At 39.2% G+C, this 18,068-nt stretch overlaps 1 protein-coding gene across 1 annotated transcript in view; it reads left to right on the forward strand.

Moving 5' to 3' along the window:
• The first annotated feature begins 4,819 nt into the window (after positions 1–4,819).
• Positions 4,820–18,068, forward strand: part of edar (ectodysplasin A receptor) — a 47,815-nt gene continuing 34,566 nt past the window's right edge. The window contains exon 1 of the mRNA XM_015361483.2: positions 4,820–5,076. The gene's annotated coding sequence lies outside the window, so the exon portion shown is untranslated. The remainder of the gene's footprint in view (positions 5,077–18,068) is intronic.

Consider the following 18,068-nt stretch of genomic DNA (forward strand, 5'->3'; position numbering starts at 1 on the left):
ATCAATATTCTGTAAACAATAGACTATTAACAACTGTTAGCCTAGGTGTGAAAACTGTTGTACAAGTATCTTTATAGAATAACTTTGACTAGACCACTGGAGTGCATGCTTTATATTTCAGGGTTTAATAATGAGGGTGGTGCAGTGGTTAGCATTGTTGACTTACACCACTGGGGCCCTGGGTTCAATTCCCTAGGTGACTATACGAGTGGAGTTTATATGTTCTTCCTGTGTTCATGTGGGTTTTCTCCAGGTGCTCCAGTTTCCTCCCACAGTCCAAAGGCACACTGGTAAATTAATTTTGGGGAAACTGGCCCTGGTCTGACTTTATACAGGTTTCTGTGCAATCTAGGGTGTATTCGGCCTTGTGCCCACTGCTTGCTGGGTTGGGCTCTATCTCCCACATGACCTTGAATTTGGATAAACCAGTTAGAAAATGGAATGATTGTAAAATGATCAATACAGCTTAGATGTATTTATTTGTCAGACAGGTGGACTCTACCAATTGGAAATAACATTGACATTTGTGTTGTCTGCATTGACACATACTCCACAAATTTGCAGAGTATTCTGAGGAGAATGCAAAAATAAAAATAAACAAAGGTTCGTCTCTCTCCCCTGCACAAGCTGAAACCCTGTGTAGAATATTCCCAGATTCCTTCCAACTGCCTCACGTCCTTCCTGAAGTGGGTTACCAAACGCTGTGGTTTCCATGGTAACTGCCTCAGAGGTTCCAAAGAACAAACTGGTTACTAGGCCTCAAACAAAGGTCACAAACCTCCTTCAGTCAGTGTGTTGTGTATAAAGTACTGTAGCCAGCACATTTTTAGTGCAACTTAAACTTTCAAACACCTCATAAATAAGCTCTTAAGACATGACATGTGAAGAGACTGACCAGCAATATTACTGCAGTGTAATGTGTTAGATAAGACAAAGTACCTATTTTTAATTGAACAGCACCAATGACATACATTATGTTCTGGTTTGTGTGCATAATATATCAGAACTGCAAAGAATAGTAGTACTGTTTTACTACAACAACAGTACTAGGTCTACACTGTTATTTAAGATAATGGAAGAGGTTTATAGTTTATGTAACATTTGCTACACTTGAAAAAAAAACATTCAAAATAACTGAAATTTAAATTGAAATTATCTATTTCTTATTAATTTTGTAATGAACTATTTACTTATTTCAGTATGCATCATTTTACAAAAATGTCCATCATGATAAATAAGTAACTGATTTGAGGCTATAATATCAAATTTCTATACAGGGATATAACGTAATCTTAAATAGGATATATGGAATGGGCTTTCCAGCCAGGGGGTTGAATTCCACACAGATGAACAACAATTTAGTTTCGTTTGGCTACTAAACTACTATACAAGCAAGATTGGTGGAAGAGCCCCACTCCTTTACCAATCCTTATTATGTTCTAAAAAATTCATCCATCCATTTTTCAACTGCTTTATCCAATTCAGTGTCACATGAGAGAGCCAGAGCCCATCCTGGCAAGAAATGGGCACAAGGTGGGATATACTCTGGACAGGATGCCAGTACACCGTAGGGCGCATACAGACACAAACACACACACTCACACCAGGGCCACTTTTCCCAGAAGCCCATGAACCTACCAGCATGTCTTTGAACTGTCGGAAGAAAGTGTCTGTAGGAAACCCATGTAAACACAAGGAGAACATATATACTCCACACAGAGGGCAACTCAGGTCTCCAGTGGTGCGAGGCAGCAGTGTTATCCACTGTGTCACCTCGGAACTCATCCATTTAAATGTCCTATGAAAATAATTGTTGGTTGTTCAACATTGCTGTTTACGTAAGTAAATAAATGAAGAAATATTGACGGCCTTGATGTGTTTTTGTCAAACCAATTGCCTTCTCATCTTGCCTCAGTAGGAAGTCCCTTGTTTATTATTTTGATCAGCTGCCTATCGGCTAAGAGGCCATCACTGCTTTGTAGGCCTGCCAGAGAGCTTAATTGTAGGTTTAGAATATTTCAAAGCCCTTCTTTTATCTGGTCCTTCCTGCGGATGGATCTAAAGTGCTGCCAAGAGGGAAGGGGAAGCGATATGATCAAGACTTCCCTCCCTCACCACAACTGGCCACTTCTGACCCCAGCGGAAAGCCCAGAGTTATGTCCGACCAAAAAACAGATCTTTAAATGAACACCTGGTTTCTGTCAGTCTTGTTCTGAGTAGAGAAAAAGAAATACGAGCAATAAAATTACATCCTGTCTGAATTCCCCTTTCTCTGTCTTTCGGATTACCATAGAGGTCAGGACCAGAGGACACTTTAGACCAAATTCAGTTTTATTGACACGTTTTGTTGTTTGGTTTTCACTGCAGATTCATAGCATATAGTTTACTTTACCAAGCACAGGTTTGACAGCAAAACCTGCGATAATCTGACTGGCTTCACCAAATATAAAGTAGGGCACCAAACAGCTCCTGAGATGGCCTGCAATAAGCCCAAGCAGATTTTGCCAACCAAAATTCTGTTAATCTTCCTGTGTTCAACAGACCAGGGTGATCAGTGATTAAGCCCCAGTGAAAGAAGATGAGTCAGTAGAGGAGGTTTCAGAGAACACTGTCTACTGCTCGGTCAAGATCTTTGTTTTCCAGGATTGACAGTACCTCAACCAGCTGCATCTTGACAAGCAACAAATGCAACAAAACAAAAAGTAAACAAAGGACGATATTCAAAACAGACGTGTTCCAATGCTGAAGAACAAGGCAGCCTAACAGATAATGACTGCAGCAGTTATAATTTACTTTCTCTGCTCAAAAGTAAAGAAAACCAAATAATCAGTATTCCAATTATTGGTTAAAAGTCTTTTGCTTAATGCAGCAGCAGTGATTTGTAAAGCAACTCGGGATCCTTACATTTCTGCAAAGGCAACCACATTAATATTTAATACTGTAGTGCAGGATATTTTAAAGATGGAAAAGCGGAAAAAGGTTAAAACAGTAACTTTGCCAAACTAGCCCAAGGAATCTCCCAACAGGAAACCATTTATAATCTTATGTTAGATTTCAAAAGACTTGTAAGCCTGTGATCTAGCGTGCAAGTACTTGAGTGAAGAAGCATTAAATCCATTTCACGCTAAGCTATCTTCTCAGACACAAGATGCACTGTATGTCATTCTAAATACAATGCTTTTCCAAATTAGATATGATATTATGGTGGTTTTGTAGGAAAAACAAAGTCATTTAAAAAAAACATACACATTGGTATTGTTGCTGTTTGAAATGCTTTGAACATTTAAAAGTTGAGGATTGAATAGTTTGTGTAGGTAAGGGATATACTAATTTGATCTTTTAACTTGACTAGATGTATATAGTATATAATGGCTATAAAGATTTACATTCACACATGCCACTAGAACCTTATACACCACATCTTAGATACGTTCTACAGAGTAACAGGTAAAGGTTTATGCCATGCTGAAAGGGACACAACGTTTCAGCTGTGGAGCCTTCTTCAGGTGTTTGAAGAAGCGTTTGACCCCTTGAAGAAGGCTCCACAGCCGAACACATTGAGTCTCTTTTCTTTACCTTTCAGAATGCAATAAACCTCTACCTGCTCAAATGCATGCTGATGCAGCTCCCTACTCGAACTTCTGCAGATATTATATCTACAGAGCAAATGCTATATATCAGGAAATCATAAAAGGAAAACCTTTTTCCTTAGCTTTTCAAATGTAAAGAGAATAAATATTGTACATCCCGGAGACTATCTAGTGTAGAATTTACAGGAGGTGTAAAACTCAATCAAGCCAACATCTGTGCCACCATCCAGATAATACATTTTAGAACATAAGAAGTCACAAATGAAAGTAGGCCATTTGGCCCATCTGTCTCACTTGGTAGTAGCAGATTGAGCCAGGGATCTTATCCAGCTTTTTCTTGAATTAAACCAGGGTATTAACATTGGCTTCACAATAAACAGTAGCTAGGACATTTGTTCCACACTCCCACAACCATTTGGGTAAAGACATGCCTCCTGTTCTTGGTTTTAAATGCGCTATCTGCTTAGTTTCCATGAGTGTCCCCTGTCTTGTGTTTTAAATTTGAGATCATTTGAGTTAAGTTTGTCAGTGCCTTTGAGGATTTTGAAGATTTATATCAGATCTACCATCACATTGTTTTCTCGCTGTTCAGGAGACCTGTTTTTTTTTGTGTTTGCCTACAACAGGCACAAGCTTCCAAAAGCTCTGCGAGACATTCATAGCAAAACACTGGGCAGGTTTAAATACGACAAGTGCCTCAGTCAACCTTGAAAGCTGCTAAGACATCTTCAAAAGTCACAATTAACCATAGAATTAATAAAAGTCACAGCTCTTAACTGATATAAGACTATGCTCGACTGATGAATGTGCTTGAAAAATTGATTATATGTTTTAGAAAATAAGATTATTATTACATTTTTGGTTTTGCTGTGGGGGTCTCCGAGTCCTGCATTCTTACTGTAGGCACCCGATTGTGTACCACCAAGTTAGAGACGGAGACGGTAAAGAATCGCCACACAGGAAAAAATATAAATTGCTCAATTTCGCGCACTAAACATAGAAAATGCAACAGAAATCCAAGAGGTCTTTTTGCCAATGCTTGCTTGGAATTATAATGCTGTATGTACTGTGTGCTGTAGACTCTCCTGCGCTACGGCCGCGCTGATATCTCATTACCGCCAGATGGCGCGCTCGAGTCAAAACCCCGCAGTGTAATTTATTATGCTCCCTTGAATCTACCTGAATCAGGTTGATTTTGGCAAAATTGTGGGGCGGAGAAGATTATTTTTTTTCTAGGAGGAGCTAAAACTCCCAAAGAGAGAAGTCATGCCCCAAGAAAGACATCAGACTCTGAAGATTCCCGAGTGGATCTGTTTGTGGAAAGCAGGTTATAATCTCGCTGAAGAAACACTCCTGACGATGAGTTTTTAGTTCAGTCAGCTGCGTCTTTCCAAAGCCTAAGGAACACCTATATCCGAAACCTTTGCATTGCCTTTAAACGTCTGGATATATAGACCAGTATCATATTCTCATCTCCTGACTACAGGTAAGGCGACTTCAGAAAAAAGATAGGAATGCAGTGAGAGTGTTGCAAAAAGAAATCTTGCCTTTTGGATTGAGTGTGTAAAGCAGAGCTTTTGTCAGTTCGTCAAAAGATTAAGTGTATATCTTTTTTTTTCCAAAACATGTTTAGTTATTTAAATCATAAGGTGTCCCTCATTATATCTGATATGCAGTCTGTATGTTCCTCATTTTTCCAGTGATTTTTACGCAATTAAAACAAAATCAACTAACACGCCAACAAACAGTAGCATCTAAGAATCTGTTTCTCTTAAATAAATAAAATGTTTCATACTGACAGTGATATATCCAAATGTTATATTTAAATGTCTACTGCAGTATAGTATTGCAGATCATACTTGTGTTGCATATTTAAAGCAACTAAATGGACCCCCTCCCCCCCCAAAAAAACTCCCCTAAAGACATAGAAAATAAGAAAATAACATGCTACAAAAATGAAATGTTTAAGGAATCGCGTGTGGTTTTCCTCTTGAGTTTCAGGCGTTTGCACACGAGGAAAGTTCGGCGCTCCGATTCTTCTTAATTAAAATGCTGAGTAACGGGGGGCAGCTGTATCAGCGCCCAAGTGGTCAAATCCGGTGCCCCCAACGGGTACTGCAGACAGACTTACGTTCTTCTGGGTTCCCGTGTGGTTTCGGCCTTGTATTGCTCTGTCTGCCACTAAGATGCGGAGCCGTTTTCGCTGCGCTCTTTCTCCACTGAGCACAAACTTCGGGGAAGTCCTGTTAAAGAGACACTGGCAGGGAGAACAAGCACATTCTTGCAGCGCTCTTCTGAAGTCTTGCTGCCTTTTGAACTACTGCTAAGGGTGGGATATCAATCCGCTTTTCCACCTCGATGAGCCGGTAGCTCCTGTATTTGATCTCTTTTATGTCTCAGGCAGAAAGAGCGACGCTGGAGATTAAAAAAAAACAAAAACAAAAGCGCACCATCAAAAAGTTGACTGTTGTACTGATATCTAAAATAAGAGAACCCCTGCCAAAAATTTGTAAAATGTCCACCGATTTTACAAGGTTTGAAAAGACTGCTTTCTAAGATACAGAATTTAAACTTAAAGCGGATTCACGTCCACCTACTGTATATCGTTTTTCTCCGAATAAGATATGCGTAGAAACCCGTCAGGTTTCTTCTCCTTTGCTCTTGCAATTATATAGATGGGCATTTTTATCACAGCAGTGTCCACTCGTGATTTTAAACCTACAGCTTGAGTTAAGGGTCAAGCACGCTAAGAACTACTCCCCTGCTTTTATATAAATTACTTATAAATATATGCCACTAAGAGATATGTCTAAGTATTCTTGGTGAAACTGTTATAAAAAGGGGGAATTTTTACTAACTCAGTTAAATCAGGTTAATGTTCAACTCAATAGTCTGGGTTTAGCACTTGTAGCTCGTGAAGCAGGGAACAGATCTGAGATATTTGTTTAAGACAGTAGCCACCCTCCCCTCATAACACTTCAGTTGTTGTCTGTTGTGTGGCAAATGTGAACGTGTAATTTTCTCATCCATTGTGAAAGATCACATTGTGTGCACGCTGTCTCAGAGCCCCGCAGAGGTGTCCTGAAAAAAACGATCTGAAACGCTCATCCCACTGACTTTACTTTTCTTTTTTGACTGCTAACTCTTTGACGGGATTCATAAAATCATATTATATTGTTTATATTATTTCGGGGACTATGAATGTAAGCTGTTCATTTTTTTCCACTGGAAATCTTGGGGTTCCTGTTAGAAAGTAGTATGTCAGACCACATTGTCAAAATCTCATTTTGGACTGTAGTGGGTTATCTGCCTGAAAATTGTTTAAGAAAAATAGAAGACAATATTAGATAAGGATGATAAGGACATAAACTGAAGTATGTTAGCACTAGTGCAAATTTCACAAATGGTAATAAAATAGACAGAGAATAACCTCATGTGGTTTGTGTCATTGCTTTGTATTTAGATTGAAGCATCATTCTAAAGGAAACAATGGATGAGTGACAAAGCAATTTTCTATGCTATAAGAAAAGTGTTTTAAAGTTCTCCTAAAAAGAGGATGGGCTTCCATATATTTTCTTTAAGAGCACTGTGTGTGGAGCTTGCTTCTTATAAGTGAACATGAATATTATAAATGTTGGAAAGAATCTTTTTTTCCCCTGTTAACAATAACTTTTTGTTAGCGAGGGGGATTTAATTGACGTTGGACCTTGTGAGTATTGCTGATGTGGAAAATAGGTAATCCTGGATAGCTTTGATTTGATTTGGGTATTAATGTATGGAGGAAACAGAACATACAGTAGGTCTAATGAATTTACTCAAATGCTTTAAATGAGATATCAAACAAAATCATGGAAAAAGTTAATGAAAATAAAGCCCAAAAGTCTCTTGAATAACTTTTAGTACAAAATGTGACACCGTCTGCACAAATACATTTCACAGTATCGGATATGATGTCCCCGTGCATTTGATACAATCCTAGAAGTGATGATGCTTAGACCTGATCAGCCCTGGATAGAGTGCTGTGGGGGTATGCTGCAAGTCCTGTGCACGTGCGTGCAATAAAGGAGAGAAGGATGGCCAATCACAGATGTCCCCTTTCATGGCATGGGCAAGCTGTGTGATTCAGGTCAGGAGAAAAAGCCAACCATGGCAAGACCTCAGTTGCGGTCATAAAGTTGTGCCATTGTGCCATTCTGTGGTCTTGCATTGTCCTACTCCAAAGCTAACAACTGTGGCTTAGCTTGCAGGAACTGCAAACCTGTTGACTGAAGTGTCATCAGTGTTTCACTGAGCAGTAAAATCAGTCTCAATACGGATCACAGGCTTTCTTGTGTCAAAGGAGATTCCTTTTCACATCACACCGCTTGAAGTCGGCAACAGAGAGCATAACTCGCACTACAACGTCTCCACCAGGACGTTGTCTTCTATCAGGTTTGCCAAGGGCAAAGCCGTATTCAACGCTGAGTTAGACACTCATCTAATACTCATCTGCCATTTCAGATGTTCCCTGGCCTATAGAAGTTGGTGATTGCGTCTCTCTGATGTCAGTTTTACCTCTGAATGGCCTTAGAGCATGCAAATCATTTTCAAGTGCGAGGTGAGCCACAGTCATTCTTGCTGCTGAGTGAGGTTTTTTGTCAAATCCGCTGCAAACTGATTTACACAGATGGAGTAGAATAATGGACCAGTGTGGTGACCTTTTTTCTTCCAGGATATGGCCTGTCTCTCACTGTGCCAGTTTCCTTGGTTTTCTGATTGTCGAAGCCGAAACTCATTCTCCAGGCAGCATCTCTCATGTACAGGCTACCTTCAATCTCTCAAACAGAAAAGAAAACAGATAGCAAACAGAAAACCTTCATTATTGAAGAGAGGCATGATTATATCATTTGTTTTCTTGCATTGATAAAAACCATGTCTTTATGAGTGGTTTATCACATAGATTTAAATTCATTTTGGACAATTTTAATACACATCAAATACCAAACACCAAGCATCTATTTTTTAATGAAATCATGTGCTCAGTATTTTCTTATCCCCAGGATCAATCTTATTTAAAAATTCAACACATCTATCTGCTCACCATTTTAAGATTTAGATAATTTATGCATATGCCTATTGAGCTACTGAGGCAAAACATTTTCATTGTGCGTTAGTATAGTTAATACATCATCATGGAGTTTTTTTCCCTTATATTGAAAAAACAATAACATTTTGAAGGATTTTTAATAAGTTTCAGATGCTTCGCTTCTGGCTGAAAAGAGAACTGAAAGGAAACAAAATGAAACAAGCCTGACACCAGACTCTGAGAAAATTATTGAAGTTGCCTTTACTTTTTAGCTGAATTAAACTATAATTGCAGTACAAAGAGCTAATTTGGAGACTGCAGGGGATAGAGCCTTCCTTGGTCTTCAGCTTTTGGAGCTTAGCTTGTCAGGTTTAAAGATGATCGATAATTACAGAGGATTAGACTTCAAGGCTCTGTGACCAAGAGTACGGGCTGTTTAACTGCACAGTCAGCCTACAGGTAGCCTGGAAGTTAGACTCTGTAATGCAGAAATACCTAAAGTGCACAAACACTGTTTTCTAACCCTTCAAGGAAAAACTGTCTTCTTTTCTTGCGTTTGTTGAGTAGTGAAGCGTTGAGAGAAATGGGTAGCACAAATACTTAAGGTTTATAAGCTTTCTACGTTCTGGAGCCAGTGAAAAAACTCTGACTGATCTACCTTTGGATTTAGATAAAATATCAAAAAGTAAAACGCACTTGCTTCAATCTGAATTAACGCGGCAGGGTAATATCGAAAAGGTTGTGTCTGGTAATCAATGAATAAAAGAGCTAGAATTTGTAAGCAGCTCTGTGTACATTGCATAGTCTATAAAGACTTTATACAGAGATGTGGACAAATGCCTGCTATTCTCAGAAAAGAGTGTGGCCTACATGCAGGTGTTGCTGGAAAAGAAAAACATGTAAAGAGTCTTCCTAGACAGCGTGCTATGTAGAATGTGAACCCAAGTCTTTTAAATTTCAGCTCATGTGCAATACTGCCATGCCAGAAGAGCTGTGGATACGTGCTTTAGACAGCATTACTATTACATGTGGATGCTGAACAAGTCGTGATGGATTATGGCAAAGGCTCAAAACACTGGAGGAAGCTATACAGCTGTCTTCAGCACAGCATCACTTGAGGACATGCGGTTATGATTAAAATACCATTTATTGAGCAGAGATTCTCCTGTATTTTGCCCCATAAAAAAAAAAAGATTTTCTCTGTTTCTGGAAGAAACTCACTGAGCTGCACGAGCGCTGTAGAATCTGACAAACCACAGACTCTCTGAGGCATGGGGATCTGATCCTAAGGAGCTGATGAAAGACCCAACCTTGCCGAAATAGTCTGAAAGGTAGACAGATTATTAACAGTCAAAGATAAATCACATTTTCAAGGTGGGACAAGTTTTGTGCTTCTTTTTTTTCTGTGGTTTTTTCACATGCTTAGAAAATGAAGCCGGCTGGGACTGCATAATTAAAGTAATCAAGAGATAAAGAGAGAGGCAGCTTTTTAGTGCTTTGAATGGGAAAAGCAGATTTTACACTTCACAACCCATTCCTGTTCAGCTGAAGTACTGTTTACTGATTTTATTGTGCTGTAAGTGTTGGACAGATCTTTTCGGATCTCTGAGTAATTTTTAATGCAGTGCTCTGCTCTGTAGACAAAACCTCCCTTTTCAGGCCCCAGAAAACATTTTGCAATTGCTTTGGTTGCAAACATTTATTCTAAAAAAAGTCCCTGTCCCTTGAAATCATGCTCATGCTAATTTGATATTTTTTTGAGGCACAGTTTGGTGTTTTTCCAGAAGTACACAGCACAGATTCCTTATTCTGCTGCAAAACTACCTCCTGGGTGATAATGCAGCACTGAAGTGAAGAAGCCCTCTATAAATATTGGCAAAGCATTAATTTGACACCAGAGTCTAAATGTGCAGTGTCCACAGAGCAGCATGTACTAGGTGTAGTCTCTTCAAATCAAATCACACAAAGATAAAGAAGCAATTATTTCTCTTATTTTTCAGTGCTCTCTTTTTTAAGGTTCCTGTGAATCCTGTTTGATCCTGTTTGAACATAACCTCTGCTCTCATTAAGCTGTAGAGGAACAAACTATTAGCACATCCGTTTCTTCAGTTTCACCAGTGTGATTGTTAGTGTAGTTCTAGGTTTTGTGTTTGTGGTTGTGTAAAAGTTAGAGCTATCCAATGACAGTGGAAGAATGTCTTTAGTATTTCTGAGTTGGAAAGTGGGTGATTTTTGGCCACAAAATACTAGCAATTTAGATGTCATTGGTCTGACTATAAATTTTTGAATCTCATTGACTTCTCCTTGTTATCCTAAAAATCTCGACTGCAGCTCTTTTTGTTTTTTGGTTGAGCACGGTGTCCCTTTGAGGTGGCTTGGATAAAGAGCGGTTATTGATATTTGGTTTCTTTTGCTGACTGAGATCAGTTCAGGATGATTTTGATAGATTTTATGGAATGAGGACTTGACATGCAAGATTTTATCTGCCTTATTAATTTCAGAAACAAACCGTGGTGTATGCTCTGCCCAGTGGTGGTTGACAGCTAATATTTTCCACTAGTGACAACATTGACAAGCCCCACCTTTTCAAGAATGCTAGAAATCAGAACATGGGTGCCATTGTTATCCCTGATCTGAGAGACAATCTGGAGAAGCACTTCTTACTTTAGAATTCCTCCTACAGTTCCTACACATTTCCTCACAGTCAGGCGTGGGCATAATATACAGTATAAAGACAGCATAAAGAAAATCTGATTTACCCTTCCTACGAAGTACACTGGTACACTTCTACATTGGAATGCCAATATAATGCCTTCCCCAATGATAAAAAGATAAAAGCTGAGTGTTTTACATGACATTTGATGGGCGAAGAAGTGTGTCTTTTATTCCTACATGATTAGCTGCTAAAGAAAGATAAGCGAAGATAGTAGTTCTGTTATGTTACCCTTTGGTAACATGTAGTAAGTATCCAGTGCAGTGGAGCCTTTCATTTTAACAGACTATGATGTGGTGTTTGGATGGAAAGGGGTCACATTGGCACCTTTTGTGTTGACGAGTCCTGCGACTGTTTGTCCAGGCCTGTTTCTGACCTGGACCGAACAAGAAACAGTGAATTTCAAACAGGCTTTCAGATCTGGAAGGGAGCAATTTGGCTGTCAACGGTGTGCAAACTCCATTACAATATTCAATTTAACTGTCATTAGAAATAAAACAGCGAAAAATCCCTTGAAGGGCTTTTATGGTACATTTCTTTGGTTATTAGTTAATTTGTGAAGCAATTTCCCAACCTAGCAGAAAGTAATTATCATTAGAGACAATAAAAATGTATTTCAAATGCTTAATGTCTAGACAGATACCTCTTTTATTTTCCAATAACATTGCAGGGCATTAAAATGGAAAGACTCCAGTCTTTCTGTAGCTTGGACTGAAAGCAACAAAACTTCAAAGAGAGTACAGTTTCCCCAGAGAGGAAGGGTTCTACACATGTTGCCTTGTTATCCTACAGTCGGGTCGAATTAACATCCAGGAGTCTTCTAGTGCCATTCCTTGTCAGCACCTGAATTATGTAGTTGACCTGCAAAATGCTGAAGAAACATTTCCCATTTTCAAGCAGGGCTGACACACAAACACACACACACAAAGTGTAAATGTGTAACTGTTTGGCAGAACATACTCCTTTTTTTACGTCGTGTAAAAATTTTTCATTTTTCCCTCATCCTATCCATCCATTTTCTAACCACTTTATCCAAGAAAGGATCCCAGCAAGCATATGCTCAAGGCAATGTCACCTTGGACGTGATGCCAGTCCATTGCAAGGTACACACAGACACAAAAACACACACGCGCGGAGAACATACCAACAACACACAATTAGCACCTCAGGAAGTAAATGCTGGGCCCCAATTCTCTCTAAGACAGAAATGCTAACCACTGCATCATCGTGCTGCCTATTTAGATTTCTGAAGCTGACAAAAAATATTTGTTCAGAGCTTTTGCTATGAAAGGGGTGGGGGGAGGGAGGGGGCTTTCCAAAATCCCCTGCAGAGTCTATTGTTATCATTTCAGGAGTTGTTCTTTTATTTCGCTGCTGCAGCGAAACAGAGGAGCCCTTGGTGCTTGTGCAACAAGTCAGAGAATAGAAAGCACTGAGATAAGGAGCTGAGCAAATGTTTTGTGATCTTGGCTCTGCGGAGGCGATGATATAACAGTGCAGACAGCTGCCAGGTTATGATGCAGTACAGTGTGTGAATTAATAATAGCTAATCTAGACTTTAAAGCCATGCCACACATCATTGGCTGTCACTTTGCAATTGATTCAGACTCAGCAAATGCCTAATTTCTTAAAGAGTGAGTGATGTCTAACGCACCATTTTCATTCATCAGAGCTAAACTGCCGGCAGGACGTCTAATGCATTCGACTTGATTTGTAACTCGTTTGCATTGTTTACTTAATGCCTAATTCATGAGTTTTTCACGTATAGTATTACTTGTCACTTCTTGAACAACAGCAGTAGAGAGGTTTCATTTTTTCCCCATATTGTTCTAGTGTCATGGAAGTGTTTGCTAAGAATTAAGCTGAATAATAAATTGCACTTTTGTTAAGATCGGGTTTTCTAAGTTTGTTTTTAATTCAGTGACATTTTGTCCTGTGTAATTTGCTTTTAATCCTACATAGTCCCACATTGGTTGCAAAGGAATCCATGTTAGATTTTGACTACCTTTTTTGCCGTTTGAAAATGCCTTCGTCCTGTTTTGATTTGATGATGTTAAGTGTTTTTTTTTTAATCTTTGGAAAAAATAATAATTTTTTGAAAATCATGCATCCTCTTGGACCAATTTCCTTTTGCCTCTGTGTTTAATTCACGAGAGCAGATACTTACTATATTGATAAGATTTACTGCCTGCAGTAAAGGCCTGGATTTCAATCAAGTCTTACAAGTTTACCTGCTTCAGGATTTAGCACAGACTGATATATATATATAGTGTCCAAAACTAAAAATGGGAATGCATACATTCCCCTTTTTTCAGATAGGGACTGTAGAAAGGGGTCGCTTTTAATTCTCTGGAGTTACAGTACTGGGAACCGGGGTGTGATTTGGAAACTGTAATTTATAAAACTTAAACTGGAAAATGAGAGTGCAAAATAATGAAAGTGCAAGTGAATGGAGTAAGGAAATAATGCAAGTGCTTATTGGTTTGACCAAATACAAACAATGACACATTTCTAGAACTGGACTAATCTTTGCTGTTTTTAATCTTAGAAATTTAAACCGGTAAACTAATTATTATAGAAACAAAGTAATCAGTTTTCTCAAAACAATATGATTTTATATGTATTCATACACGAAAATAATTAATATACCATCAAAAGATATTATCTTTTTCTATCTGGTTAATTAGTTACGTAATTAAAATATGGTCTTTATTTTGTCTAGGAAGTATGATAATTTACAGAACCCTTTCAACTAAATGTGACATTTCTAAACCCTAAAGCCGTTAAACACCCATTTCCTTTCAATTTCCTTACCAAGTGATAAGTCAATTTTATTATTATTGATTTAATTGAAACTTGATAATGTAGGATTAAAAATAAGAAGAACAAAATTAAACACAAAAACGTTCTGTAATTGCATTTGGGAACATTCACTGGATATACAGCACACAAATCCTGATTAGAGCTAAAAGTAATCAGATCTTTTCCTTAATCCGTCCCCAAGGAATAGATATTTCATTCTTGTTAATGATAACGATAATGATACTCTGTGTGTTTATCTTAGATTATGTGGTCGTTATAAGATTAATAACCCGAGGCAGCGAGTCTGCGGTTGACTTTCAAATAAGACGTGTCTGAACATTGCGCATCTGCAGAGGTGTCAGAAATAAATCTCCTCTTCAAACATACCGTAGCGCATTCCAGACTTCAGAGCCAGGATTCTGTGTAAAGAGACTGGCTGGAATATGATGAAAGTGTATGGGCGTGTGTGTTCGTTTAGCCTGATAATGAGGGTGAGGCTCACGGGCACAGTAATTTGGAAGTCTCTTTACTTCCTGCAAGAAGGTTTAATTTTTTTTATTTTAAAATAAGCGCCGAGGGGTTCTTGCAAACAAACTCTTTTCTGTTGGACTGGTTGCGGTTCGTCTCTGGAAGGATTTGTACAATTAACGTTATTTACATTAAGGCGGCAGGTTTCTGTGTGGTGTTGCTGGGTCTATAATTGGCAAGAACCTGAATTGATCGCTTGGTTTTTCCTTTCACAAGATTAGCTCTCTTGTTATAGTACTCTACAATGTTAATATTTTGATTTTTTTCTTTTTGCATCATGCAAACTAAATATAAAAAAAAATCACAGTTTTCAAACTGCAGAAAATAAGCATTTAAAGAAGCTTTAAATGCTCAGAAAAAAATGTTTTATTTTTCACTTTAAACATCCACTTTAGTCTCCCTGCAGTGTAACAATGTGAATTCAGTTAATAGTGCTATCAATGTAACAAAATAAATGTCAAAAGTGACAGGATCTCCCCATGCAGATGACCACTGGCCACAGAAAAGCCAAACACTTTCTACATGATCAATGCCTGTAGGGTTTTATTCTTTTGGGACTCAGACTAACAGTTGTACATTTCTGATACAATTATCTCTGTAAATTAAAGGTGTATTTTCTCAGCAGCCATATCACCCTACAGCTCACAACTGGCAACCCACTGAAGCTAAGCAGGTGTGAGTCTGGCCAGTCCCAGAATGAGAGACCTACTAAGGCTGCTGCTGGAAGAGGTGTTAGTGGGGCCAATAGGGAGCGGTCACCCTGCGGTGAGGGGATACTTTACTGTAATAAGGTCCTTCACATGAGACGTAAAACGGAGGTCCTGACTATCTGTGGTCATTTAAAATCTCAGGGCATTTCTAGATAAGAGTAGGGGTGTTACCCAGGTGTCCTGTCCAAGTTTTCCATTGGCCTTTACGACTCATGGCCTCCTAGTAATCCCACTCTCTGAATTGGCTTCATTACTCTGCTCTCCTTCCCACTGATAAGTAGTGTATGGTGAGCAGACTGGCGTATCATCCAGGTGGGGGCTGGACATTGGTGGTGGTGGAGGAAAGCCCCCATTACCTGTAAAGCACTTTGAGTGGAGTGTCCAGTAAGTTATTAATATTAGATTCTGAAATGGGCAAAAATAATTAACTAATTTTTGGAAGCACATAAATTGATCAAGTGAAGTGGGGAAGGGGGACACCTCTGCTTGAAAACCGCTGTGCAAATTCTTTCATAAAGTTGTCCATAACACTGTCAGTCTTGACCTCTTTCCAAAATGAAATCATGCATCTTGAGATTCCTTTTGGAAGGGTAGTTCATGCTACCCTTTTTATTGTTGTAAATGTACGCACACTCACCTCTTGACCTCTGCTGTGCTTGTTTCTTTAATGCAAAGCAGCCCAGCTGAGTCCAAAAGCCTGTCTTGATCCAAGACTGACGACTGCTCTATAATCCTCACTTCCACGGTGGTACTGTTACAGGTGTGATTCAAGGCGCAGTGAGAGTGACAACACACCAAGGCAAGCACTCCCTTCAGCTTGTTGCCTCTTGCATTTTCTGCAATTATCTGTCTGAGAAAATTGGTAGAAAATAATAATTGAAGAATGTCTCAGCATCATACAGCACAATACAGTAGTGACTGTGCTTGTGTGTGAATGAATACTAGACACATGCAGAGAGACACAAACGAGAAAGATGTACTGCAGGCAGACACAGTCCAAAGTGTGTGAGATGCTACAACACCCTTATAACTCTTTCCCCCAAGGTGAGACATTTATAATAATATCATTGTAGCCCACCTCATTAATTCAGCAAGGGAAGTTCGTATGGAATGAAGTTCGTGTCAGTACTCAATAATATTGTTTTAAAACTGTAATAAACTATTTACTGCTCCCTTACTGTGCAGTTGCTTTGGGGAATTGAATTTGTAAATCATGTTTACAGGCTATGTTGTTGGATATAATGTGGTTTTGTTTTAATTAGTTTGTTATACTGTAATATAGCAATGTGCCCCCAAACACAGCCATAAAACAAAAACCATCCAATGATAAAATAACATTTTTATATAAACTTTGAACAGAACAACAAAGCAAGAAGACTTACACAACATTTTCATTTTCCTTTGTGTGATTTTATTCTGTTACAGAAAATGGAGAGTTGGATCATTATTGTTTTGATCACTCTCCTGATTTGGACTGTCCAATTGTTTTGAGACTTGGCTCTCAGGCAGTGACTCACATATTAAATTGACTCACATAATAAATGTCTCTTCCGTCTCCTCAGATATGCCCACCACAAGTGCCATTCCTCATTGGCACACTGTGAGCTCGCTGGTCCCTGACAGGAGAGCTAGTTGCAATTGAAGGAGCTATACGTCTCTTACAAAATTCACTGTTGGAAAGCTGCCATGTCACACAGAAGCTCATGTAATACTCTACCAGTGACACCAGCTCCAGCTCACCACTAGAGAGCCCAGGTCTAAACTGGCTGTATATCAATGAACATCTGGGCAGACAGCAATCAGCAATGAGAATTCAGAACTAAGAGAGAAAGAGGAATTAATACCAGAACTGTGTGTACACATGAGTGTATGATATACAAGGCCTTTTTATATAAGTGTGTATTCCACATTTATTGATTTTGAAATGGACAGGCTGTGCAACGCCTGTAAGTCAAAACTGTAGAATACATTATTTGAATAGTGTTGCCCAAATTAACACTAACAATTGAAACAAAGGAAAGGGAATTTCCAAATGGATGCATACTGTTGGTATAACAGACAGATATAAGGTCAAGAATTAGTGCGTTTAGGTTGCTGTGAAGACACACCTAGTTTTGTGTTGCAGATCCATAGTCAGGACAGACAAATTTCATAGACACAGTCATAAAGTAACAAAGGAATCCAAAGGCCCCATCAAGTGAGCAATTTGAGTCTGCAGCCAGGAGTAGAGCACAAGGGAAATCCACAAGTGTTCCAAGCCGGTAGGATCACAGTACAGATCCAGGAGATGGGATCAAAATGAAGCAGAGTTGACAGTCCAAAGAGAATCGGGAAGCAAGGAATGCAAATCCAGAAAACTGAACTGAGGTACAGAGCAAACTCTATAAAAGTGACCTGAAGTAGCCTGACCCACCTGAGACATGAGTGGTCGTAAACTGCCCACAGGTGAAATAAGCTTCCTGGCTCTTATGTGACCATGGCAACAGGCTGATGGACAGGCGAGTAGAGGTGTGGCTGGCTGCTGTGGTAACACTTGCTTGCTCCACAGTGCTCCAGCAGGGGCATGATGACTTTGTGGAGGAGCCTCCCCTCACCGTCAGCACCACAGGTCTGCAAGCGCCCAAGAGGCCACAGGGGGTCCTGGCTGCTTCTGCCTTTGT

Source organism: Lepisosteus oculatus, chromosome 13 (assembly GCF_040954835.1).
Source record: "Lepisosteus oculatus isolate fLepOcu1 chromosome 13, fLepOcu1.hap2, whole genome shotgun sequence".
Taxonomy (NCBI): Eukaryota; Metazoa; Chordata; class Actinopteri; order Semionotiformes; family Lepisosteidae; genus Lepisosteus; species Lepisosteus oculatus.